The sequence below is a fragment of the Aythya ferina genome (genome assembly GCF_964211825.1).
Source record: "Aythya ferina genome assembly, chromosome: 1".
Lineage (NCBI taxonomy): Eukaryota > Metazoa > Chordata > Aves > Anseriformes > Anatidae > Aythya > Aythya ferina.
The window spans coordinates 59,820,230-59,847,862 of record NC_140296.1 but is presented as its reverse complement, the minus strand read 5'-3'; positions in this window follow the sequence as shown (position 1 = coordinate 59,847,862).

Sequence of the window (27,633 nt, the reverse complement as noted above, 5' to 3'; positions counted from 1 at the left end):
TAAGAAGTGTAAGGTCCTTGCAGGAATGTATTATTTATTTTGATTTATTCTACAATAACAGTAATCTTTTTGTATATTTGTTACATGGCTAAAGAACATTACACTTGAGTTTCCTGCTTCAATACAAAAGAGACATTGATATCCCTGCACCCTCAATAAAAATTAACCTATCCATATCATTAGGATCCCTCCCATGACTGTTATTTCATGCAAAGCTGGCACTCAGCTTGTTGACATTCTTGCTTGTTGATTTGGAGCCTAGCAGTAGGAAACAACCTTATGACTTTGATCCATACTTTTTGTATCCTTAGAGAGAGTCACGGGAAAACATACTGCACTGGTAGACTCCTTTTTATGACCATGGACATTCAGTCTGAATCAGCTGAACTTGGTTTTTAAAAGGTGGAGGCAACACTATGCCCCAGCTTACAATGACATTTTACAACTGCACACAGTCTGTGCTCATTTTAATATCTAAATAAAGTTTGAAAAATTCCATGAACACTGCTTTGGCAATGGCAAGACAAACTAAAGAAACTACAATTCCCCTGCCTAAGTTTTAGTGACCAAATTAAGCAGTCTGTAAAGTGAATTTGTATACAAGTACTGCTCACATTAATTAATTCCAAGCTTGTTTGTTTGTTTGTTTGTTTAGGTGAAATTAGCATTTCAGTAGCAAAAGTGTGAACATTATAAGAAACAATTTTGTAGAGGAGACATAAAGTCTGCTGAAACTCTTACAAAAAATTTTGCAAGAGAACAGTTTCAGAAAGACCAGGAAAATTTATCTGAAAAATATTTCCTGGCAAATAGAAATAGATCTGTGTCTACCAACATCCAGGATCAGGTCCAGAACTAATGAGATTTTTTAAAATTGAAGGTAGAAAGCAATCAAGCTAGGATAGGAAAGGTATACAGGTATCATTCTAAATTTAATTAAAATGCATACCTGTTACCTCAAGCCTCCACTACCATCTGTTACTGGAGATGTGAGTACGTCTACATATCTTTATCTGACTGTGTTATATCTGTATGGCTCAATGCATTTGTCCTAGGGAATGATCATTCACTTCTGTGTCAGTCGCTTCAGAGTGCTTTCATATCCATTACTTGGCTGCTCCTGTTTAGAGCAGAGAGCAGAGAGTGGCTTCATCCACCCTGCATGTCAGGTGCCTCCATTTTTTAATGTGCAAATTTTTATGGGTTATTGTGGTTTTGTTTGTTTGTTTGTTTTTCCTAGTTCAATGTGTACAAAACGTGAGATCACCACTGAAGTACACTAGCAGAGCAGTTATATGTCACATACTAAGGAAGTCATTGCACATTCTGGGACATGATGTGAAGGCATTGGGGTTATTCTAGAGCAAAAACCTTGCCACAAGTGCCAAAGAACCAAATTTACTGAAACCTCATTTATTTTTCCTGTCATGAGGAGCCTTCAGAATGTGCGATCCCCCAGAACCATAGCTGGGTTTTGTCCCACAGAGAGCTGTTAGTGTATTTCAAAAGGAAGCCAGGGAGTGAATTCATAGTTCAAGACCTCAGCCCATTTAACAGTGAAGATGCACTCTATATGGTTCCTCATACAGATGGGCAAAGCAAATTGTAGATGTAAGAAGGAACAAGAAGATTTGGGACAGTATTCTAGTCACGTCTCTAAACCAGACGCCAATACAGGTCCTTTACCTCCACTCACATGTCCTTGTCCAGTTCATCTCTAAATTAAAAAGAAAAGAAAAAATCAAAATGATTTCTAAAGAGTGTGAATGGGTGCTCTGTTCAAACACTCATAGCTAATGAGATCATACAGAGGTAGAGAGAAAAAAAAGAAAACTCATAACACTCCTTCAGAGTCTTGTCAGATCAAATTGTATGGACAGAATGGAAATTTATATCTATAAGCGCTATATCTCTAAATGGATATTAGATACCACTGTGTAATGCAGAGGGATCAAGCATGACTAACAGTATGTTATGTGAAACTGCAGAATGAAACCACAAATGTAAACACTAAAATTTGCCCAAACAAGCACATCACTGCTGCAGACATGTTATTACTTCCCTGTATACTATTTACCAATGTCTAACTACAGTAACCATATATTTGTTTTGAACATGCATCTTTAATGTTGCCTTAGCCCAGGTATTCCAGTAGCCCTATCTGGAACAAAACCTCAGCCTAGATAAAACCTGTAGCTGGGAATTTTTAGAGAGGGACTTCATGTATTTGTGCAAAGCAGTGAGGCTCAGGACCTGACTAGGACTGCTGGTGGGTAACAGCGGAGTAAGTGATACTTATAGTTCTGTTCAATGGCACTCTTCAAGTAAGACTTTGCTCTCTACTGGGAACCTCTGTTTATACCAGTTTGTTAAGCATAAAATAACATCAGTTATTTTTCAAAAATATTTTTCCAAGGTGTGGATTGACTACATTAGTGAATAAAAATTGGAGAAGGGAAGGAAAAAAAAATGGGGGAAAGAGGGTTGATTGAAGCTAAAAAGTACATAAATCACTTCAGAAATATAATTTGCAAATTCATTGTGTGAAGTAATTAATCAAAGCATGGCTGAGTTATAGTACTTGAGAGACTTTGATCTGACAACTGAAAGAAATATAAAGAAACTACTGGGTATCAAGCTAGTGTTAGAACGTAAAACGTTTCTCCATGCTAGTTACAAGTTTAATTACTTCTTTTTTTTTTTTCACTGACAGACCTAAATTAAAATAAATGGGCCACATCGAGGCAAATTTTAGATGCAGGGAGTGCTTAAGAATATATTGTTTCCATAATACGAGAATGCCATGAAATATATTTATAAAGCTGTTCAATCTTTTAATTTCACTAGGAAATGCATTAAGAATTGAAAATGCAGTACATAAGAAGTGCTTAACATTTTCTATTTTAGATGCTTATTTTAGAGATTTTAAAGTGTAGCTTTTATTTTTACAATAATACATGTCTACCCAGATGTACAGCAACGTGACAACAAAAATAGTTATGGTAAAACAGCAGAGAGAGTAGTCAAATATTAACTGAACTACCTTAATACGCTTATTCATTACACTCAGATACCAAGTTTCAGCCTGAGTAACACATGGAGTTTGTTTTGCAATCCATTTTGTCTTGAGATTGCTGAAAGTGGCTTGAGATGCTTTTGAAATAACTAAATGTACTTTTGCAGTAACTAACTGTAAGACTAAGAATAAAGTATATCTTGTAAAATTTGTGCAAATACATGTTACAAATATTATATTTTTATGAAATAAATGACACGGTTGATTAAATAAATTATTGAGTCAGTGAGTACTGCTACCATACCCTGTGAAATACAGCTGTGGCTGGTCCATCATACTGGAATTCCTATCAATAATCATGCAGTCAGAAGCTGTGAATCAGCACAGTCAGGGTCAACATTTCTAGTGATTTGTCTTTAAAAAAATCACAAAGGTGAAAAAAAAAGTCAGTGTTAGTTCACCTGTGTTCTGGCTTTTAAAGCCATAGATGTTTATTGCCTATTCTCTACAAAAGTTTATTGACTATTATATATTCAAACAAACAAACAAACAAACAAAAATCCAGACAAATAAATAGCAACCTATAAGAGCATTCCCCTGCCATCCTAATCCTCACCGATAGGAAGAGGTCTTGAATTGCTCTTTAATCTCCAGGGCAATGATCTCACTCTTTCCCTTTCCTCTTTCTCATCGTCCCAAAGCTACCTTCCAATGTATTTCTCCATCTGTTTCACACAGTCTCTTACCTTCTTCTCACACTTTTCTGCCCTGATTTATCTATAATCTGTATGTAGTGATCAGCAGAGACAACACATAATCACTTATGTTAATGAAGAAGTAGGAAGAAAATCCTCCTTTTTGTCCATTTGTGTAGCTAGCCAAATACAGGTGCTTCATTGGCTGCTACTGCTGTTATTTAACCATTGCTTTTCTGCGTATTCTACACACAACAGCAGCAAAGTAGCCTCATTCTCCTCTCTCTGATGAATAAACTGCATGAGTGATTATGCAATCTTACAGCAGTGGGCTCCAGAAACACTGTTTTATGTGTGAACCTGCAGTGCTTGTGGGTAGGCTGGAGTTGTAGGAAAAGGTGATTTATGTAACAGAAGGAGAGTAGTATTTAATGTGCAAGCACCTCTGGGAAACATACCCAAAAGCAAGGCAATCCAGAGGATGTAAACACCTTTTTCTATGTGATTCACTACTGAAATTATCGTTAAGTAGGGTTGTTTCAAAGCAGACCCATTCACTTTTAAGCATCTGAGTCTTTAAGGTCCCCAGCACCAGGGATGCACTGGCATCTTCAGGTCTTAACTCCAAAAAAGCTCACATGGAATATCAAGCCTGATGTGTGAGACCTAAAGCAAACAAAGTATGATCTTCCTTTCTGTAGACAAAACTGAAACAAAGTTCTAAAGCAATGAAATACCTCACCAGCAGTTCTAAGACACAATGCACTTTGCAAGTCCCAGACTCACTGTATCCTTCCTGAGGCCCTGCTTCCTTCCAGACATCGATGTTTCTTTCTCGGGCGCCTGGTCTCAGTTCTCAGACTCTGACTTGCTGAGTTCTCATGTCACCAAAACTTTTTTTTTTTTGCAAGCCTCTGGTTCCCAGAACTTTCCAAAGGCTGTCTCTATCACTTGTAGGACTACAAAAGAGAGTAAAGCAGGGTTAAACAGGAAAATTAGAGCCTGTAAAGAAAAGAAAAAAGGAAAAAAAAAAGGGGGGGGGGGGGGGATGGGGTGGGAAGGAAAAAGGAAAAAATAAAAAAGGAAAATAGAAAAAGGAAAAAAAAAAAAGAATATAGAAAAAAAAAAAAAAAAAAGGAAGAAGGATTTTGGAAGGCAGAAGCCTTCCTTTGAAAAGGAAGAAGCTCTTGACTCCTTTGCTCTACATGAATTCATAAATGCAAAGAAGATTATGGAAGGCCATCCCTCAGATGGGAAGACTTCTTGTTCATATAGATTTCTTTAAAATGTTTACTTATGTCTAAAATCCTCAGACATAATGAAAAATTTTCTTATTTCCTTGTCTTTCTCATAAATTCAGTGGGGGAGGAGGGGAGGAATCTTACAAAAACAGTTCTTCTCACACATGATGAGGAACTAATTGTGTACTTTTCCAGAAGAACTTCATCAGTGAAAAAAGAATTGCAAGGACCATCAAAAAATAAGACATAAGACAGTCCAAAACAACCTCAGTCACATTTATTGGAAATTCCTTCTTATGCATTTTCTTCAACACCTTACACAAAGGGAAGATTTTGTGACTATAGCATCTTCCCTCCTGCCTCTGTTCCATTTTCTTTGGATAAATGTGTTTACTGTGAGAAAACAGAAGAGAAGTATTTGATTCAGAAGACAAATCTGGAGGGAGGGTGTAGAGGAAAGTGAAAAGCAGAGAGAAAGGGAGCTTTATGAATAACACGCTCAAAAAAAAATACAAAAAGCAAGAAAGGAGAAATGGTGAAATGCCATATCAAATGGTAGATAGATATATATATTTTTTTATAACAACCTAACTTTAAAAGATAATTTCTAAATGTTGCATTAACTCATGGTTGGAGCTTTATTTTGTCTGTATAACCAAAATGTAACTGTCATAAGCACTGGTACCTCAGAAGTCACTGCTTTTCATTTTGGAATCTTTTTATACATCACAAAGAGATATAATATTCTTCTCCATTGGATAAAACACTTTAAGTTTTTGTAAACTCCTATGCTATCTTAGCACAAGTAATGTGAATGTTACGTATGTCTGCAGACAGATATATAATCATGATTTTCCATATATTGACATTCAAACTATGTAACCCTGATTTCTTACACAAAAGTGAGCAATGTTCCACAAAAGCAAGCATCTGTTTCTTTGATCACTTAACTTTACCAGCAGGTTGTTTCTAGAATCTTCTGTCCTCTAGTCTCTTTTGCTTGAAGGAAAATAAAAATTAATTATATCATTGCTAGGAATTCTTCTCCATTGGCAACCTTTGAGGCTCCTTGAAGTCGTTCATTAATTGAAATCAAATCATTAAAGATGATGCACACCATCACCTATGGTTCTTTCTGAATTAGAAGCCTATGTGATACCGATAGCAAACTTCATGAAAATGTCAAAGAATCATAGTGTTGGTTTGTGTTGGAAGGAACCTTAAAGATCAACTAGTTCCAAACCCCCTGCTATGGGCTGGCATGCCTCCCACCAGGCCAGGTTGCCCACAGCCTTGTCCAGTCTGGTCTTGAACATCTCCAGGGATGAGGCATCCACAGCTTCTCCAGGCAGCCTGTTCCAGTGCCTCACCATCCACTAAGTGAAGAATTTCCTCCTAACATCCAACCTAAATTTTCCTTCTTTTAGTTTAAAACCATTCCCCCTTGTCCTGTCATTGTCTGCACAAGTAAAAAGTCACTCTGTTTTTTTCATAAGCCCTCTTTAAGTAGTGAAAGGCTGCAATGTGGTCTCCCCAGAGACTTCTCTTCTCCAAGCTAAACATCCCCAGATCTCTCAGCCTTTCTTCATAGGAGAGGTTCTCCAGCCCTCTGATCATCTTTGTGGCCCTCCTCTGGACAACAGGCAGTCTGTAGGCTCAAAATTGCTCCATGGTCATTTCTGCTCAGACATGAGTGGCTGGTAAATGGTGGAACTGCAAATCTACTGCCAGCCCCCAGAAGATATCACTCAATTTCTGTACTACAGATGTAGTAATAAGTGAAAAGTGCTTGGATACAACCCCTTTTCATACCCTTCTCACTCATAGTTATAACCTGCTCCTCCTCACCTGCCTTCAGCTCCTCTTGCCTGAGAGCAATGAACCACTAATGCTATGTCGTAATTACTTTTCCTTGGGTTCCATTGTGTCCCATCTTGAATCTAAGCTGGTGATATTTCTTAAATCTGATTATCCAAGATTTTTTATTATTTTTTTTTAATCTGAAAATACATGAGAAATTGTACAAATAAAATTCCCAACTTTTTTGTAAATTGCTTAGCGTAGGAAATATTATGGTCCTCACCTTACAGGTATAAAACTGAGAAAAATTAAAATCCCAAAACCAGGGGTTGGGAAAATGGGACTGTATGTAAAAGTTTTGGGCAGGATCTTCTTCTCTCCATTCTGTTAGAAGTTACACTTATATTTAAGATTGTGGAAATATACTTACTTGGCAGTAAAAAGTATTCTCTATGCTGGTATATCATAGTGCAGAAAAAAAAAATGGATGACATCAGAAAATTGTGATTTTGAAGTGTGATTTCTGCATGCACTTAAAAGTAAGATGAAACAGGAGGGGGAGCTCTCAGTACATCAGCCAACAACGAAAGCAAGCTCCAGCGCAGCAGTTTTCCAAGCTAGGGAAAGGTGGATCAGCTCTTGTTTTGCTTTCAGCAGGAAAAAGGGAACAATTTTCTCACGTTTAGAGTCTAACCTCTCACACTTAATGGCAAAATATTTTTCATAAAATTGCATCTTTTACTTCATCCAAAGCTTTCCTGCTCACTGGTAATATGTAGGACGTTGTTACATTACAAAAGAAAAGCTGAGCTAATTATCTCCTCACTTTTGCCTTTTTGACAAAATACACAAAATCTAACTTGGTTCAGCAAGCAACTATAGCAAACATCTAGAGAAAGAACACAGACAACATCTATACCAAGTCAGACATCCAAGAAGTGTTGTACAACTGATTTCTGCCTCGCTTTCTGTCTTAATTAGTTAGGTCTTTACTTCATATTTGCAGCTCAGCAGGCAACCTTATCCCCTTCGACCGTATATGTTCAATGCATACCTTAGTTTGTGATCTGCCAATGACAACATACCCACTAGAAAACAAATTTCTTCTTCACAGATCTTTCCTGATTTATTGCAAGATGCTTTACTCACTGAAATTGAAATCAAGTAGAGACACGTGGGATGTCTGAATAGGAAACAGCTAATTAGAGACTTGCTACACATACAAGTAACAGGGAAATGAGGTTAACTTTATAAGAAGAAAAAAAAAAAAATGAAATCAGTCAGGAATGATTCATCCAGCCATTGTCATCTGGCAATTTCATAGCAGGTCAGAAGAGGTAAGAAGAGGACCATGCAGAAAGATTGAAAGGAAGGATGGATTAATAGACATAGAGCAGGCTAGACATAGAAAGGTAGACTGTAAATATTTTGAATCATCACCCATAATAAATTTCTAGTAAACAGGATGATTTCTAGTGTAATATCCCTAGGCAAGCTATGTATGGCCCAGGAAAACACTTTAAATGGTTGTAAAATAACCTAATTTTATTTGTCTGGTGATTCGGCAAGTAACTCTGAAAGAAACCTTCAAAAGTGAAAACAAAGTGACATTTTCTATCCTTTTATTATGAGTTTGATTCAGATTAAGTGAGCTACAATTAAAAAAAAAAAAAGTAATTTTAGAGTAAGATTATGAGTAAAAACAATACTTTAGACCAATCAACACTGAATGTTGATTATTTAATTCTTACAAACTGCTCAAGACTGGTTTCTGAAATTAGAAAAAACAACTGAATTAGGTCCAATAATAATAAAAGTAAGAAATCTGTATAGATACAAAAAAAAAAAAAATAGTTCCTAGGATGGTCCAGGGAATAGAAGCAAGATTTAGATGAGGCTTGCAAACCAAACCAGATGCTAGGAAACAAGTATACACTAGGGAAGACAAAGAACTAGCACAGTTGAAATAAACAAAGTTCATCCAAGAATGATCAAAAAATAGTCTTGTGTAAGATTACACTGGAAAATTGAAGAAGGGTTCTAATTGCTAGAGATACAAGATAGCAGCTTAACTACTTCTAAGATATAACTTTATAAGTTTCTGAAAGGAATTATACAATGTGGCTGTCAGCAACAGCAGGCAGCTGGTACCCAGGAAGTTCTAGATGCTCCCTAGCTGTTCCCCATTACCCAGGACATCCCTTCTTATCTCATGCCCTTATAAAACAGAGGTCTATTATCACTGATATTCCATTAAACAGAAAAAGAAACTAAATTTGTCAAATGCTTTTTCGAAGTAAATTATCCACCACAAATTATTCAATAACTCATGTAGTGAATGGAATTCATCTAATATTGATTAATTCTCTTAGTAGAACAAAATTAAGGATTTGTAGTTAACCACTCCAAGGACATGCATCAGACTATCAGGGAATGTTTAATAAATTCCATGGCATCAAGATTTTGCAGTTTTCATTTTTTTGCAGTTTGACCAAAAAATGCATATATAAGATGACTTTGTTTTCAATCAACTTTTTGCTCAACCACAAAAGAGAAGGAAAAAAAAAAAAAAAAAAAAAGTATTTTTTTTCAGGCTATTTGAAAGATCACTTTTGAATTGAAACAATAGCAGAATTGAGGAGGATAAACTGGGATCAGAGATGAATGTTGAAGATTAATAGAGTCTGTCATCACACCTGTAGATTTGTCATAGCTTCCTACATATTTGCTAAATAGGAAAACTGAGCTACAGGTTTTGATTTTTGTTGTTTGGTTGGTTTGGTTTGTTTTTTTCTAGTTCAATGCTTAGCTGTACTTAACTGATAGAAGAGTTTTTAAGGGAAGATTTTATTCTATTGTTCTTCATTTTCTTTCTGATTTGGATCCACTTTACCCACTGGGGTAGACAGACAAGAAATTACCACTATAATGATGCTGTTGAAAGGAATGACATGACTTTTTGTTTCATTTTCTCCTATCATCAGCAATGTGTTTGCTGTTCACACTCTTCCTGTATTTTGTTTAAAGAAAGTATACAATATCAGCCACAGGATCAGGAACAGAGGCCATGTATCAGGTACATATTCCAAAGATTCTTTCTTTCTTTCTTTCTTTCTTTCTTTCTTTCTTTCTTTCTTTCTTTCTTTCTTTCTTTCTTTCTTTCTTTCTTTCTTTCTTTCTTTCTTTCTTTCTTTCTTTCTTTCTTTCTTTCTTTCTTTCTTTCTTTCTTTCTTTCTAGGCCAATGGTTGTTTCGAAGTCTTTCTATGAAGCAGAAGAAATTTGGAGGGCCCTTCACTGAAACATGTTTCAAAACAGCCTTTGGGCAGTAGCTGAGACATCCTGGGAAGCTCTGAGCTACTGCAAGCTAGTTTCCACAATTCCTGGGGTATCACACACAAGAGTTTTTTTGCATGGTTGCCCGCTTTTTTATCACAGAACTCATTCCTGGTGGTATGTGGTGTTCATGATCCACAGCAAGTCCTCAGGCATGCAAGTCTGAATCACCAAAGCAGACGAGTATGCTATAGTTAGTATGATTTTTCCCCTCTTCAAAATCTTCTGAATATGTGTGGTTCAAAATGTCTAAACATCCAAGCAGAGAAAGTGAAAGAGCCTACCCATAGCCAGAGGTACTTAATTTAGTTACATACCTCAAAAAGTAATTATCCATTTGCAGATACAGGTCTTTGTTCATGCTTATAAATCTAAAGAAACCTTTAGCTGACAAACTTAAGTGATACACTTAAGTGATACTACTGCTTTGCAAGTGGAGTGACACAACCAGAATGAAAGAGAAGGGAATAAAACCTAAGCAGCTAAATGATTCCACTCATTTCCTGAGAGAGAACAGAGAGGAAAGTTAAGATGTGAGTCATTTGCAGATCTAGTTTGGAAGCTCATTGGGAGGTACTCAGCTACAACTCAAATGGCTGCCATTATAAAATCTTGGGTAGATGAGATGCATAGTAGATAAAGTGGTAACTAGTGTCTCCCTTGGAGCACTTTAACAACTGGGTTTGAATTCATAAGTGTTCTGATTGTACATGTGCAAATGCTTCCATATAAAGGTTAGGCGCCCATTGTTACTGCAGCGTCTGTTAAAAAAGATAGCCATATCGGTTGCTAGGAGATGGCAGAATTCTCCTGGAGAAAAATCATTCCTGATAAAAAAAAATGATTTTACATAAAGACCTTCTTAAATATAAATATCTTTGACAGCAGCTATTATTATTCACTGAGTTCCTTCATAACTGAATAAATGGCAGAAAAATATATTATTCAAATACCATTATATCCTAAAGTGTTAAATAGATTTTTGTCTCTCTTTTCCCCTCCTTTTTTTGTTACTCCAATATGGTATTTGCTTCCAGCTAAAATTACTGCCTTCCTTTTTCTGTAGATCATTCCATGAAGAAGCTTTAAGAGAACTGAGGTCAAAAATTGAACTTGCTTGTCTTCTCTTCCACTGTGAAACTAGATTTGCTTAAAATGAATTGTACAGTAGGATAAATGCTTTATTGGGAAGGAACTGGGAGGCAGAAAGATGAAGGAAATCTTGCAGCAAGTCTTCACGAATGGATGGCTGGGAGAGGGCAGGTGGGAGGCTGAGCCTCCTGAAAGCAACCAACCATTCAATTTCATTTCAATAATGTTTGTAATTTTCTTCCTGCTGGGGTGGCTGGAAGTACAGCTGCCCTATATTTGTGACCATGTGTCCAGCTTTTGGTGAAAATGACCCTAACAAATACAACATGAAACAAATGATATACTTGCTGTTTTAAACTTGTGTAGTCAATAAATGAAACAATAATCTTTCCTAATTTAGTGTGCTCAGGCTTGCTATTGTGGACATGAGAACTCCACAGCTGCAGAGCACAAAGGCATGCTGCCCACAAAATACATGGTTTCAGCAGCTGTGCCTTCCATTGACTTGAGCTGGGAGAAATGTAGATCAAATACCAACAATAAGAGATCAATGTAGGAAATATTAGCATGAGAAAGAGTGCACCAAACTCTGAGTGTGTCTTTTTTTTTTTTTTTAAATCTGGCTGTAATAAAGTTTTTCAAGAATTTTGCACATGGGGGGGTGCGTGCACATGCATGTGTGTGCATGTGTGTGAAGTGCCTCAGAATCAGGCCGCAGCATGTTTCCTTGTACAAATATTGACAGGAATCCTTCAGTTTATTTGGAATTTTCCTGAGAAAGCTGCAACAATAAGGTAATACCTCTTCACTACTTTTCACACAGTTGTTTCAACTGTTGGCACCAGGAAATCCTTATTGTTTTAATCAATACCACTTGGAGTGATGACATGTTTCTTTTTTCCCTTTAGTGACAGACACGGTGCATTTCCTTGCACAAAGTTCTCATGAGAGACTTTTGTGCTGTGCTCCATATATCCAACAGCAAATATGTATTTGCCAGACGGCTGAAAGAAGGGGTCACTATTTTTATTTCTTCTACTTTTCATCCTGATGCTTTATGCTTCATTGTTGTACTTTCAAATTTACAAATGACCCCAAGAAAAGTAGTGAGACTATTGTCAACAGTTGTAATAAAACATCTGAGGAATATTTGGAAGATCAGGAGTTATTCTTTTAAAGCATTTAATGTTGAAGTTGTTTTCCTCCCCAATCTCCTTTCTACCATGTGCACTTGAACAAAAATCATAAAGTAATGCTTTAACTGCATTCTTGAATGTTTTACATTAATTAGGGACTTGGTTAAAGTTATCAAGGTAATTAGAATGTAACATGCATACATGTATATCCCAACCAATATACTGTGATTATTGCAATACCATACTTTGCTCTGCAATTGTATGTGGCATAGACAGAAAGAAGTGGTAAGAAATTCTTTCTCTTAAGACATATGGAAAAGAACCAAGCTCCCACTGTGCTGGTGACAGCAAGATATGCTCTGCTTCCATCACACAGAGAACAGGCAGGACGCTTGCTCCCTATTCCCACAACAGGCAACGCAGGAATTCACCACTCCACAGCACTCATTCCAGTGACTGGGACAAACAGAGAAAATGCACTTGCTTGCATAGTGCTATATATGTTCATAGCCCAGCACTGTGAATACAAGAAGGAAAAAAAAAAAAAAAAAAAAAAAAAAAAAAAAAGTTTATGACGACTTCAAACTTCCAGATTAACATATGCCCTTTAAAGAGCTTAATTGCAGCAGCTGCACATTCACTAATACGCTGCAGTTTATGTGTTTTGACATCCTCTCCATTCTTTTTTCCTCTGCCTTGATCAAGAGAATTTGTAGCTTCCAAGCTTCATTCAGGTATTGCAAAGCAAACAACATTTTGTGCTTTCTGCATTTTTTTCCCCATTTCTCTTTACATGACTTCTCCTGTTTACCTCCTACAGACCATCATCCTTCGATCTCAAGCTTCCTCTTTCTGTGCTGTCCTGTACCACTCCAGACAGCAAGAACTTTGACATCAACTTTAATGATGGCGGGAGTAAATCCCAAGTTTTATTTGTTTCACAAGTTTCATGCCTATGAGTAGTTGAATGCATTTGCCTCTCATTGATACTGTTTGTCAATTGACTTTTCAGAGACCTTGAGTGCAAGCGGTGGTACCACGGCTTGCAACTGTAGTTAAGGCACAAAATGCACTGGAACCATCTTACTCTATTTTACTGCTGCAAAACAATACAAGTAACTGAAGAAAGCAGCAGTCATAAAGCATGTTTTGATTCCATAAAAAAGCAGATATGACGTGGAACATACAAATGGTTTGGCTGCCATTATTTTCAAACTCTGTACTCATTTTGCTTCTCTGAACAGGACCATTCTTAAAAGGAGATTTCAAATGGCCAGCTCAAGAAGGAAAAAATTATTTGTTAACACTTAAATCTTGTGATTATATAGCAAAAGACTGTAGTTTTTAAATTCTGCTAAATTATAAATCAGTCACTGGATAGTGACAGGATAGTCACTTGTTAAATGCATGAAGATAGTGGTGGTTTTTTTGAATACTGATAATAAACAGGTTCATTTGGGAAAAATGCAGTGCTTAATTCCATAAAACAGTGTTGATACCCTTATTTAGAAACAGTAGAAGTACATTCTTGGAAATTCTTCCAAATGATAGAACTATCTGAACAGTAAGCTATTTTTGCTGCATTGCAAGACTATTGAAGAGCTGGTGTTTTGTTTTGTTTTGGTTTTGATTATTTTTTCTCATAAATTGAAAAATGTATCAAAGTATGTAAAGCACTCTATGTATTTTTTTAAGACTTAAATTCAACAATAAAAAGCATAAGTGTAAAGGAGAAATAATAAAATTATCAGGAAATATACCTGCAGCCCTGAAGATTACCTCCAGGGTTGTTTTGTTTGTTTGTTTGTTGTTTTTTTGTCTTTTTTTTTCTGTTACTTTTTTTTTTTTAATGCAGATATACTAATTGTTGTTTCATATATGGAAGAAACTATGGGCAATAGAACTGTGATTATAAAATGTTTTTAAAAGAGAACTTGGTGAGACTTGATACTGTTAACAACTTTTTTTTTTTTTTTTTCTGAGATCCCTTTAAAAAATAAAGAAAAGAAGGAACAACTCTAGACATGCAGGAAATACCTCATTTTGTGTTGTAGCCAATCATGAAAATTAGGAAATACATTTTAAACTGTCTTGAACTACGGTCCATTTTACCATGATAGACATTTGGCTCTTGTGTCACTACTGTGTAATGCAGATTGTCTTACTAATACATGCATGTAGCACATAGCTGTATTCAGCTGGGTGCACAGCTGAGTACAGCACAAAATTTTCAATGTTAGGGATGATATGCCTACATTTGACTTCAGTCAAATATGGACATATTTCACTTAACTGACTCAGAACACTTCTGACTTTTATTCCATTCATCTCTTTAAAAACACACCTAATTAGTTGAACTTCATCCATCCCGACAAATTTTAAAAATTACAATAGTAAAAATAAATAAAGCCACCAATACCCCAATTTCACAAGTAATAAACAGAGAAAAGTCTGAATTTAAATGCTAGTTTTGACCCCTGCTTCCAGCACAAAGTTAATCGAAAAGAGAGGGAGAGAGAGAGAAAGAGAAAGAGAGAGAATCCAGTATGTCTTTTATCAAAAGTCAATTCAAAGCTCAATATAAAGTTCAAACCTTTTGGAGCATACATTATCATTAAGATGAAATATTTAGTGGTTCTGTATTCCAGTCATCTTTTGACAATAACCTACAATGTCTCAGAGGTGGCAGGTACTGGAGAATTCAGTCAATTATTTAAAAATATCTCATTTTTCAGGAAGAAAGGTTAAAAACTGCTAATTTTTATTAGCATGCCATCAATTAAATTGCTCCTTCCACTTTAAAATTCTGAAGAAATTCCATAAACATTCAAATTTTTAGCTGCTTTGAATCTTTTACAGTATCTTTATAAAACCTTGAAACATTGCTATTTAATACCCATCCCCATCTCTTGCCCTAGTGAATGGGTATAACTCTTTGTCCTGTGAACAATAGGAAGTCACATTTTTGGACTTCATGTAATGTTCTTCAGAGATAAGCTTGTCACAAATTACAGCTAATAGTGTTTCAAGCTTCTCTATGTGATAGTTGCAAGGTGAACACAAGGTTGGAACCAAATTAAAGAAGAACTACTCATATTTTTCAGATTTCTCACTAATATTTAATATTTGAATTTAAGCAAAATGTCAAATGTTTAAAAGGTAAAGTTCTTGTGATTATTAAAGGAACATTAAAGCAAAATAGAAATTGGATTGCTAAAAATCCCATTGCATTCATGTGGGTATGTATACAGGCAATGGCATATTTGGGGAAATATTTGCAAAGCAAAAAAGCTTTTAAATGCTTATTTTTGTTTGAAACCCTCTTCATGGTGTTGGGGGATGGTTGGACCGGATGATCTTGGAGGTCTTTTCCAACCTTAATGATTCTATAGTTCTATGATTTCTATGACATTTCACCAACCAAATAGTGTTAGGCTGATCTGGTACCAAAAGGTAAAATCTTTGAGGAATGCTACTCATTTCATATCCACTATCATCAACCGTGCTTACAAATACTGTCTTCTCCTTGAGTAGTCCCACTCGAATCAACAGGCTAAATTGTGATAGCTAGCCATAACTGGAACAGGTATAAGTCATGTCCTTGCAGGAGAGGGCAATAGAAAAAAAAAATTGCCTCAGAGAAGTGAGAACATAACATTGTCTTCTTGCTTCAGCTTCAAGAAGCATCACACTCTCAGGCTCTCATCCTGATGGAGGATTTCAGCCACCCATATATCTGCTGGAAAACTACACACAGGCTGTAAGCAATCCAGAAGACTCCTGGAGTGTGTTGAGGATATCTTCCTGGTCCAGGTATTAGACAAACCAACCAGAAGGAGAAGCATCACTGGGCCTGGTGCTCACCAGTGCAGATGAACTCATTAAAGTGGTTAAGATTAGAGGCATTCTGGGATACAGGGACCACACTCTGGTTGAGTTTGTGATCTTGAGGAATACGAGCCTGGAGAAGAGCAAAGTCAGTACCCTGAATTTTAGGAGAACTGTGAGCTGTTTATAGAACTAGTGGATGAGAATCACTGGAGCAGAGTCCTTAGGGACAGAGGAGCTGATCTGAGCTAGAGTCTCTTCAAGGGTACTTAGAGTACAAGAGCTCTCCATCCTCATGTGTAAGAAATCAAGCAGGAAAGGCAGGAAACCAGCATGTCTGAGCAAGGATCTGCTGGTCAAACTGTGGCACAAGGAAATGCACAGGCAATGGAAGCATGTGGCCTGGGAAGAGTACAGGGATGCTGTCCAGATGTGCAGGGATGGGATCAGGAAAGCCATGGCACAAATATAACTGAGCTTGGCTAGGGATGAAAGAATAATAAGGAGGAATTCTACAGGTACATTGCTCAGAAAAGAAAGGCCAATGAGAGTGTATCCCCTGTGATAAATGAGAAAGGACACAACAGGTAAGGACACAACAGATACAAAGGTAACAACAGACATAGAGACAGCTGAGGTATTCAGCAAGTTCTTTGCCTCAGTATTCACTGCCAGTCAGGCTTCCCACATCTCTTGAGTCCCTGAACTTGTAGACAAGGGCTGCGGGATCACAGTCCCTCCCACTGTAAGCATGGAGCAGGTTCAAGACCACCTGATGAAACTGAACAGGTACCAGCCTATGGGGCCCGACAACATGCATCCCAAGGTCCTGAGGGAACTGGCTGATGGAGTTACCAAGCCTCTCTCCATCATATTTTAAAAGTCATGGCAGTCAGGTCCACAGTGAACAGAAAAAGGGGAATATCACTTCCATTTTTAGAAAGGATAGAAAGACCAAGGGAACTACAGAGCAGTGAACCTCACCTCTGTTCCTGGGAACATCATGGAACAGATCCTTCTGGAAGCAAAGTTAAGGCAAAACGACGTGATCTGACAGCCAGTATGGTTTCACAATGGGCAAATCATGTCTGAGTGGCTGCATCAGTTGACGAGGGAAGACCAATTGATGTCATCTGCTTGGACTTCTGTAAGGCCTTTAACATGGTCCTACATGACATCATTATCCATAAACTGGAGAGATGTGGATCTGAAGGATGGATCAGTGGATGGCCACAGACACAGAGAGGTTATCCATGGCTCTGTGTCCAGGTGGAGGCCAGTAATGTGTGGTATCTTTCAGGGGTGTGTCCTGGGATGTGTGACATTTAATATCTTCATCAATGACATAGACAATGGGATTAAGTGCACTCTCAACAAGTCTGCAGATGACACCAAGCTGAGTGGTGCAGTTGATACAAGAGAAGGAAGGGATGCCATCTGCCATCCAATGAGATCTGGACAAGTTTGAGAAATGGGCCCATGTGTACCTCATGAGTTTCATCAAGTCCACGTGCAAGGTGCTACACCCAGGCTGGGGCAACCTCAGACATTAGTACAGACTGGGAGAAGAATTCATTGAGAGCAGCCCTGCAGAAAAGGACTTGCAGTTCTGGTGGCCAAAAAACTTGACACGAGCCAGCAGTGTGCACTTGCAGCCCAGAAAGTCAACTGCATCCTGTCTGCATCAACAGAGGAGTAGCCAGAAGGTCGAGGGAGGTGATTGTCCCCCTCTGCTCTGCCCTTTTGAGGCCCCACCTGGAGTGCTGCATCCCGGTCTGGGGCCCCCAGCACAGGATGTGGACCTGTTGGAGTGGGTCCAGAGGAGGGCTACAAATATGATCAGAGGGCTGAAGCGCCTCTCCTATGAAGAAAGGCTGAGAGCACTGGGGAGACCTCATTGCAGACTTTCAGTCAGATGAAGATCAGCTTTTTACATGGGCAGATAGTGATAGGACAAGAGGGAATGGTTCTAAACTAAACGAGGAGAGATTTATTAGGAAGAAATTATTTGCTCAGAGGGTGATGAGACACTGGAACAGGTTACCCAGACAAGTTGTGGATGCCCAATCTCTGGAGGTGTTCAAAGCCAGGCTGGATGGAGCTTTGGGGGACCTGATCTACTAGCATCTCTGCCCATGGCAGGGGGGTTGGAACCAGGTGATCTTTAAGGTCCCTTCCAAGCCAAGCCACCTTGGACAGCTTTGCCTGTCCTCTGATTAGCATCAAGGGCTTGGGCTAAGCATGGCTCCATCATGTCATTCACTCCCTTCATCTTTCTTTTCCGTGATACTGGAGAGAATGAAAGCATACCTATTTTGCACTTGCCTGAATGGGAAGCTGTGGATAACATTTACATATGTCACACTTCAGAGGATGACATGAATTTTAATTTCCTTTAAACACATCCACCAGAATAGATGCAGAGCAAAGCATTAACCTGAAAAGATGGGAACAAAGCTGAGGTAAACTTACAAAACCAGCTCAATTTCCAATTGAAACCTTTCTCTCTCTCTCACTCTCTTTATATATATAGATAGATATAGATATATAGATATATAGATATAAATTATTTTTATATTTCCTGTCCGCTGGCAACAAGGTTCTAGAGAAACCAGCTTCACAGAAAAGCAAGTGAACAAGTGCCTAGTGACTAGTTGTCTACTGGATAAAAACTGCCCAGATCTGGTCTAACCTTTGAGATTGACTTCACAGAGGAAATTAAGCCTTTGATTAATATTTATGACAGACTCTGTTTCCTTATCTTCAATGATATTTTTTAGTCTGGGAGAGTAAAATCCAGATTGTTGTGACAATTGTGAGAATAAATTAGTCAGTATTTATAAATCACTTGGAAGAAAAAGTGCTATTACTGATAATTATGAAATTGGATGAACTCAGCAAAACATGCTGCATAGGAAACTTGTTGTTTCTTGGCCCTCTTCTTTTATATCTTAAAGTTGGAAACACTGAACTGCAGTAATGTATTAGTGATGTTGTGATTCAGGGTCTAGTACTCCAGTCAAGTCTGTTGGACCGCATGCTCCTACATGAATATTCACATAATTTTGCCTTACCAGTTTTGTACAAATGTGAAGACAACTGATTCATTTGTAGAAAATGTTAGCAGTCTCAAAGCTTTAATAAGTTTCCCTTTTACTTATAACCAGCTAAACTGTGTCAGAAATGAATCTGTATTCCCTGCTCTTGAAAAAATACATCAGATGACTCCCAGCTTCTTAAATGTTTAACTCACATCTCAGCTAAGACTTATTCCCATGAAAATACCAGCACTTGATTGTGTGGGATTGAGTGTAAAAGACTATTGGGGAAAGGATGCCTCAGAGATCCACATCCCCTGAAACCAAGCAGCCACGCATGCACACATACACATAACCCATACTTCTCACAGAACTTCATTTTGTTTGCATTTAATTTATTTTTTTTTACAAATAAACAGAGGTTTACATGCACAGAATTACAATAGCTTTCTTTCTTAAAAAATGAATAAGAACCACTCTTTTTATGTTTGGTGGTGAGTGACAAAATATCTTTACTAAAATACTTAAAAATAAATACTGGAAATAAGAGATTTATTTTTTTTGTTTGTTTTAAACATCTGCTTTAAAGTGATATGAGGGAGTGAAATTAAATTTAATAATCTCTCTTCCTTCCTCTGCTTTTGAATTCATAAGACAACGTGGTAAGACATGTGTTTCAGATCTAGTGTGGTATTTTCAGATGTAGACAATTCATTATCCGTGGTTCTTTTCTGCATAAGCCATGATTTTTCTAAGTATTAAATTGTCTGTTAAATTGTTCCCAGGTTACACAACACAAAACAGCATTTGTGTATAGTAAGGCATTACCTCCACCTGCTATAGACAGTATTTATTCTACACTTTTTTTTTTTTCCTGTTGGATTTTGGCCAGTGAACTCAACAACTAGTTGGAAATTAGAAGACCTTACCTGTCAAATTTTCCAATTTGCTTTACATAAGTTTAATTATTAGTCCTGTTTGGTTGGAGTAGAATGGAGGTTCTTTCATGCTTTTTCATGGATAACTTCTCCACTGGAAAATTCATATTTGCCGTCCTTGTCATAACCTAACTCACATATGTGTGCTTAAATCAGACCACAGAGTGTGAGCAGATTTAGATACTCAGCTACAGGACTTTTGCGTGCAGATTAATTGCTCACTTGAAAATGCTCATCAGTTGTGCCAACCACCTGCTTGTTCTGATTTATGCAATGTTTTCTGAACAACTTTGATAATACGTATGCCCATCTGTATGCCTATAGCTATGCCTCAGAGCACCACCCCTTCCTGGACCAGTAGACCAAACTAATCAGAAAGAGAACTTTACCACGCAGAAGCTAAATCTTTTGACTGACCGTCCATTTAAATCAGTCAGTTTAGTACAAAGCAGCAAGTGACATAACATTTTTGTCTCTCCCATGCACGACAAAACTGTGCTTAATTAGGCATTTAAGAGAGACTGAATTTCTACAGTTCTCACCACAGTTATTTTCAAGCAACTCAATGATCTGAAACACCAATTAGTTTCAATTCACACCTATTACCCTTGTTTAGTTCAGTGTTAATTCAAAGTCTAAATTCCCCTCCTTGACAAAAGTGATACTTCTGTTTTTGTAAGTGTTTCCTTTGAAGGTCTGAAAATGATTATGCCAAATGCTAATACTTAAAGCTTCATATGGATGCCCTCTATTTGTCAAGTTTTCTATCTTCATGTTTTTATGCCCAGCATATTCTCTTTCTTTCCCTCTGTTAATAAATGTATTGTTTCAACTCTCCTATTGTCTCTTCAACATTCTTCTTCCAAAATCACTGTCATGTTTTTATGGGATGCCATAATGCTACCACCAAAGGAGATTGAGATCAGTGCAATCTCATAGAACTTTACCCTTAACTTGATATTTCAAGGTCTTTTGTCTAAATGTCTTTTCTGTAGCTTGAATTAGATCACACTTAGAAGAAGAATGAGGAAAAAAAAAATCAAGTATCAACAAAAGCACTTTAAAAATACATTTGTTACTACTCTATCCCATTGTTTCCTTTTGAAAACCAATCCTCATAAATTCTGACAACTGATTATCTTAATTGCCCTTATTAGCCTTTAAGTAGTTTATTCTACATAATTATAAAATCGTTCATATTCTCCTTAGTTTGTTAATGTTAATTTTGAATTTTGTGAGAAATATGACATTTCAAATCTCTTGCTCATGAGCTGACAATATAGAATTGCCCATCACTACCAAATAACTTTTCCTCCATATACTCTGTATACATATAACATATAGAAGTTATATATACCCGAGCACCTGCTGATGTGCATTCATACATACTGCTTATACAAATTAGCATGTTAGATACAGTGCTTTAAGGTACTGCAAAACAAAAACAAAAAAGTCAGTCAAACATTAATATTTTTATTATTGCCAATGTTTCTCAAAATATGTTGGATTTCTTTCTCAGTATAACCCATCGTGAAATCTCCACACATTTCAGGTCTATCTGACATTTACACAATTCTCTTTATTTTGGTTACAGACTGTATGAAAATTTATTGTGCTTTGTATTTCAAAAAAATCAGGTTTTCATTCAAAAAGTGGAGAGACAGTTCTACATTTGATGACAGGATTTCTAGAAAAATCTGAGGTAAATCTGCCAGTGTAGCTAGAAATCTGGACATACCCTTGATATGAACCATGGGCATATCATAAGACTTCCTTATTTTGGCACAAATGTATACCTCAGTTTATAAATATGCTGTACAGAACTGCCAAAAAAAACAATCCTGAAGCTGTGTTATAAGTGCCCTGCACACTTGCAGTTCATATGAAAATTACTCAAAGGAAAATTTGAATTTTCCCTTATATCAGAAGCTGAGAGTGCTAGCATATGTGGAAGGGTCAAAGTTTGCAGATAATTATGTTAAAGACCAAAATAATCTCAACATCAGACTGGAATACATCCAAGATGTACTATCTACTTGAGACAAATTTTATTTATAGAACTACCTTCTCACACTTATTTTCCAAAATGGAAATGCAGCGTAACAGCAGAGCAAAGTGTTCGAGTACCCAAAACTGTTAAACAAAATGGTTCTTCTCTATGTGTGAATTTACACAGAATTTCCACAATATTTGAAAACATCAAAACAAGGCAAGGAAATTTACCTACCTACAAATTTAATGAATAAATTTCATATTTCTAATGGCAGTTAGCAACAATTTTTAAAAATAAAAATAAAAATAAAAATAAAAAATAGCAACGCAGATCTAGAAGTTAGAACTGCGTCCCCAGAGCCATGAGGAATACAACTGTGCTTGCTTTGCACAGGGTTAATTTTGGGTATCTCAGCAGCACATTTTCTAGAGATTTTTGTTCCAGATTGAAGTTAAATCTGGCCTATCACCTGGGATTCAGCCTCTCAAAATTGAGGATGTTCAACCTCTAAACACTTACAAATGCTCTGCTTTTCATCTACAGTTCCTATCAAATTTAGAAACATCTTTCATATGTTTAGTTTTAACACAGATTTCAGTACTCCGCAAACTTATTTTAAACCATTTCATAGCTATCCTTCCTGCCTGTTAAACACATCAAGTGCTTCAGTGCCAGCTGGTGTCAGAAAAAAAGTCTAAAAACAAGAAACATACTGCTGGCTGTCTTCTATCCTTGCTGGCACTCACTGCTTGAAGACAGATTAAAACACTACTTGTAGCTCCTTCAGCTTTTTTCAGACACCAGAATTTTATAGTGGGAGAGGCAATTAACAATACTGCACTTCAGCAAGAAACCTTTTCTGAGTTCCTTTCCTCAGTTTTGTGATGATCTTCTAAACTGATCCCCTCTTGCATGGAAAACAACTTTCCATTTAACAAACAACAAAACAAATGAACAAACAAGAAACTGACAGGGAAAAAATAAATAAATAAATAAATAAAGCCTTTATATTATATGCATTAAGTCTTTCAGCGGATTTACACATTCGATCCAGTATTGTTTTCACCTTCTCCTTCAGCTTCCCCACACTCTGTTTCCTCACAACGACCAGTCTCCAAACACCTTATTTCCCTCCATGCTCACAAGAAGTAAGCATTGGAAGAGATGTAGGTATGACTTTTGTACATACAAACACTTCTAAAATGCTCAGAATTACAATTCCTTTGGCTTTAATCAGATCCATTTTGTGGAGCATCTTTAAATGAAGAGTGTGTGTTTTTAAATAAATTCCTACAGGAGTGTTAAGCACCATGAAAAAAATAATGAACATTTATTATCTTCAGTTATTATTTACATAATACAATTGTATTTTTTAAAATACCAACAATTCTAATCTGACTAGAACAAGGTCTGATTCAGTCAATTTTAAAACCAATCCGTGAAAAAATATAAATAACAAATTATACGTTACAGTCTGTGAGTTTCCTAATTTTATCTTCTAGAAGTAAAACTGAAAGATCTACATCTAACATAGAAATTATTTTTTGTTAATATAAAACTTTTCTTCAAGTAAAATGTTTACTATCAGAATTAAAATATTTTCATCCCTATTAGTATTCTTTTTAAGCAATACCTGACATTTTTCACTAAATGCACTGCAAATAAGTGTAAATAACACTGATTAAAAAAAAAAAAAAAAAAGTTGGAGCTGAACAAAAATATTGGTTCGTGTAACTGGTGTTTGTGACTACTACTTTTACAAGACACAGAAGTGTTTTTTACCTATAAATATTTTAAATGAAAAATTCAACCCAAGACATTATTAAAACATTAAATCTGATATCTTTGGTCACTATTCATTGTTGGAATAAAAAGAAGTGATAACAAAATGTCCACATGCTATGCTCATTTTGGCAGTTTATGAACCAAACTAATAACTACTTTGCAAGCAGTAAAATTTGGCATTATTCTAGTTGCTCTATTAGAACTATAGTAGATTTCAATCTCAAATATTCTGTATAGAATGCAATACTTCTATACTTCATGGACTAGCTCCATCTAGAACCAGAAAACTGTAAGTAAAAGATCCAAATTATCAGTGTTAGTATAGTTGCATTATGGAGATACTCCAGCCAGACTAATTTATCCTTCTGAGAAAACAGTTCCAGTATTTCTGTAGGCCAATTTACTGCACTATGTAGACAAAACTAAGAATGAGATACAATCAAGGACACAGGCATCTAAAGCAAAATATATGCCAATACAAGGCCTGTGTACATAATAGCAATTTCATGTTGAGCTGCCACTTCACCTTCAGGATAGTTAAATTTATCTGGTCAAGAAAAAGCACACTTAAGTTTCTTTACAGAAACTTAGCCTATTTTGCAGTAAAAATCCTGAATTTCAGTGTATCAGAAAGAGAGCTAAGAAACAGTGGTCCGTATCTTAGAATGAAAGCACTTGAGTGGGACACAGGAGGTCTGCTTCTCAATCAGTGCCTCAGGGAGTCTCCAAGGTACCCTCTAGTCATTGGAAAAAAATGAAAAGTCACTGAAAACCTATAAACTTAAGAAAATATGGTTTAATTTATTTTCTACTATTTCAGCAGTCAGATGTAGACAAGGTCTTTTTAGCAGTAGCTTCTGAACTCTGGATACCAAGCTGATGGATCTTGTGGCTACCTACAACCCAGGGACATGCGATAGAAAAGAAAGAATGTTAGATACATAACTGTACTCAGTATTTTCTAATTGCTAGTTCTGGAAGTCCTCTGCAAAGCCATGCAGGTTATCATAGACTGCCTAAACAACTAAATTGAGAAGTACTCCCAAGTACCAAGCTCCATTACACTCTCCAAGGTGAGCTTTCATGTAGATGAGGTACAGATAAGGGTAGAGATCCCTCTACCCTCCAGCTCCAATTTCCTAATTGCCAGTAATACACATCTTACTGCATAAGCATAGTTATCTTCTTAAGGCACCTATGTCACTCTGTGCTTTATATAATAATCCTAGTTGTTCAGTTTTGGCCTACTAAGTTATCTGGGCACACAAAATGGAATAACTTTAGTGCCTAATCTATATTTGCTTAAGTACTGAACCTAGACCTACAAGCATTTATATCATATACAAAGTTATATATAGTTGCAGCCAACTTCACAGTCTCACTTTATTTAAACGAAATGCTATAAATGTGCTACACTGTGTAAAAATCGGCCTGAATGCCTATTTCCAAACCAATTACAATACAGCAATGGGCTCTCTACAAACACAAAATAAGATAACACCAGTCCTGCAAATACAATTCCAGAGCTTAAATTCCAAATTGTTCTGATCTGATTTCCAAAAGGAAAAAGAAAAAAAAATTAAGAGGGGAGGAGAGGAGAGGAGAGGAGAGGAGAGGAGAGGAGAGGAGAGGAGAGGAGAGGAGAGGAGAGGAGAGGAGAGGAGAGGAGAGGAGAGGAGAGGAGAGGAGAGGAGAGGAGAGGAGAGGAGAGGAGAGGAGAGGAGAGGAGAGGAGAGGAGAGGAGAGGAGAGGAGAGGAGAGGAGATATTTCATCCCCAAATGTTCAAGCAGCTTATGAATAAGATGCATAGGTGATTGATTACATCTCTGTTATTGTTGTCTACACCATTAGAAACAGTGATTAAAGACTCTAAACACTTTTGAGACAAGCCTGAAAACCCTTCTTTTTTCAAATGTTCAAAATGTTAATCTTATACAGATTCAATGCAAAATACACAGATGTACCCAAATACAGGTTGATGCTTAGCAAAATCACTTTTCTAAAAGTAAAATAATAATAATAATAATAACAATAATAATAATAAATAACAACAATAAAATATATGTAAATGCCTATTTTTTCAGCACTCATTTAGAATGATTAGCTTGTTATTTTTGGCACAGAAATTGCTATATTTTGTGAGATTTAAGGAAAAGTCTCTCTGCTATATCTCGCTCAATACTTTTCCACCAGTTTTAAATGCTAATTAAACTACACTTATTCAGAAGATTTTGGGTATGGTTTTAGAAAAAAAAAGTATTGAATGTTATGATCAAGTTCCAGTTTCTTAGAGACTATTAATGTCTAAATTGTATATAAAAATTACATGACCCAGCTGGAGTTTAAAACAAAATAAAACAACTCATAAGTTCTGTGAACCCAACTAATGACTGAGGTCTAGGATGTTTTTGTCCCTGTTTCTAGGTACTACACATTGCCAATAAGAATACAGTTTATGCCAATCTTAATCTAGCCATGGGAAAGAAACAGCCAAAGATATATAGCCAGAACTGTTTATGACATAAACAAACAGTTTACTGCTTCCCACATAGCAGGGAAACAGTTGGATTACACATCAGCATCTGGTTGCTCCAGACAATACTACCAGGAAGTTAATGAAATTGGAACAAGGAAATTACTATGACTCGGCACTCCATAAGAAAGTGTAATTTATCATCCGAAAAAAAAAAAAAAAAAAAAACTAACAACAAAAAACAATACTTTGCTGATAAACCAACAAAAGAAAGCATAAAGGCTGCATTGCTGTAAAACAATAAATCTTTTTTTTTTTTTCTGTACAAGTTTTATTCCAAAAGCTGAAGTCACTTAAAATTTTTAAAAATTGAAATCTCACTATTATGAAAACTGGTGATTACAATCAAGACAATGAGGCAGGCACTTATCCATGACTTGCAAGGTATTCACATCATTTTCAAATTAAATCGCTATTAATTTTACTTTATAAGGGTCTGATTTCACCAAGACCAGCAAACTAGAATACTATCTCAGTATTTAGGAGAGTATCCACCTCTCAGAAAAGGCAAAATAAGTGTTTCTGTTTAAAGCTCCCAGGAATTAAACTTGGGTGGTCAATTTCTTGGTCAGGCATGTGAAATATTCTGAAACTCTAGAATTTGTTGCCTGAAACTTAACCACTAAGCAACCTTCACTCAGTCCGCACTGCCTGTAGAGTACAATATGATATCTTACACAAAAATTTCTAAGAAGCAGTTTCCCTTGAAGCTACACATTTCCTCATTCAAGATTGTCCTTTTAGTTCCCTTTTGGCCATTTCCACTGTGGATTTATTCCTGAAAAAGATCTTGGTCATGGCATCACAAAGGAGCAGATTATTCCCCATACAGGATCTTGGAGCACCTTCAGACCACTACAGACAGAGTGGACCTAGACTGGTACATCCCAAGAAGCAATACTTATCCACTAGTTCTTACCCAGCAAGACTTTCCTATGCTGGTTCCACCCCCATGACTCCATCACAGTGCCAACAATCTGGCATGCCTATGACCTACACAAAATGCCCAGTCTGACTCATATCAGTAACTGCCAGCACTTCCTAACAAAAGGAGGAAACTTAGGCCATGGTCTAGACTCTGTATTCATAAGGCTTATTTGTTCACATGCCAACATAGGAGCAGACAGCAAGGAGACAACCTACAGTTTTGGTCCACTAGCAAATATAGCTTGCTGAAACATTGCTTGCCTGAAGGAAAATAGG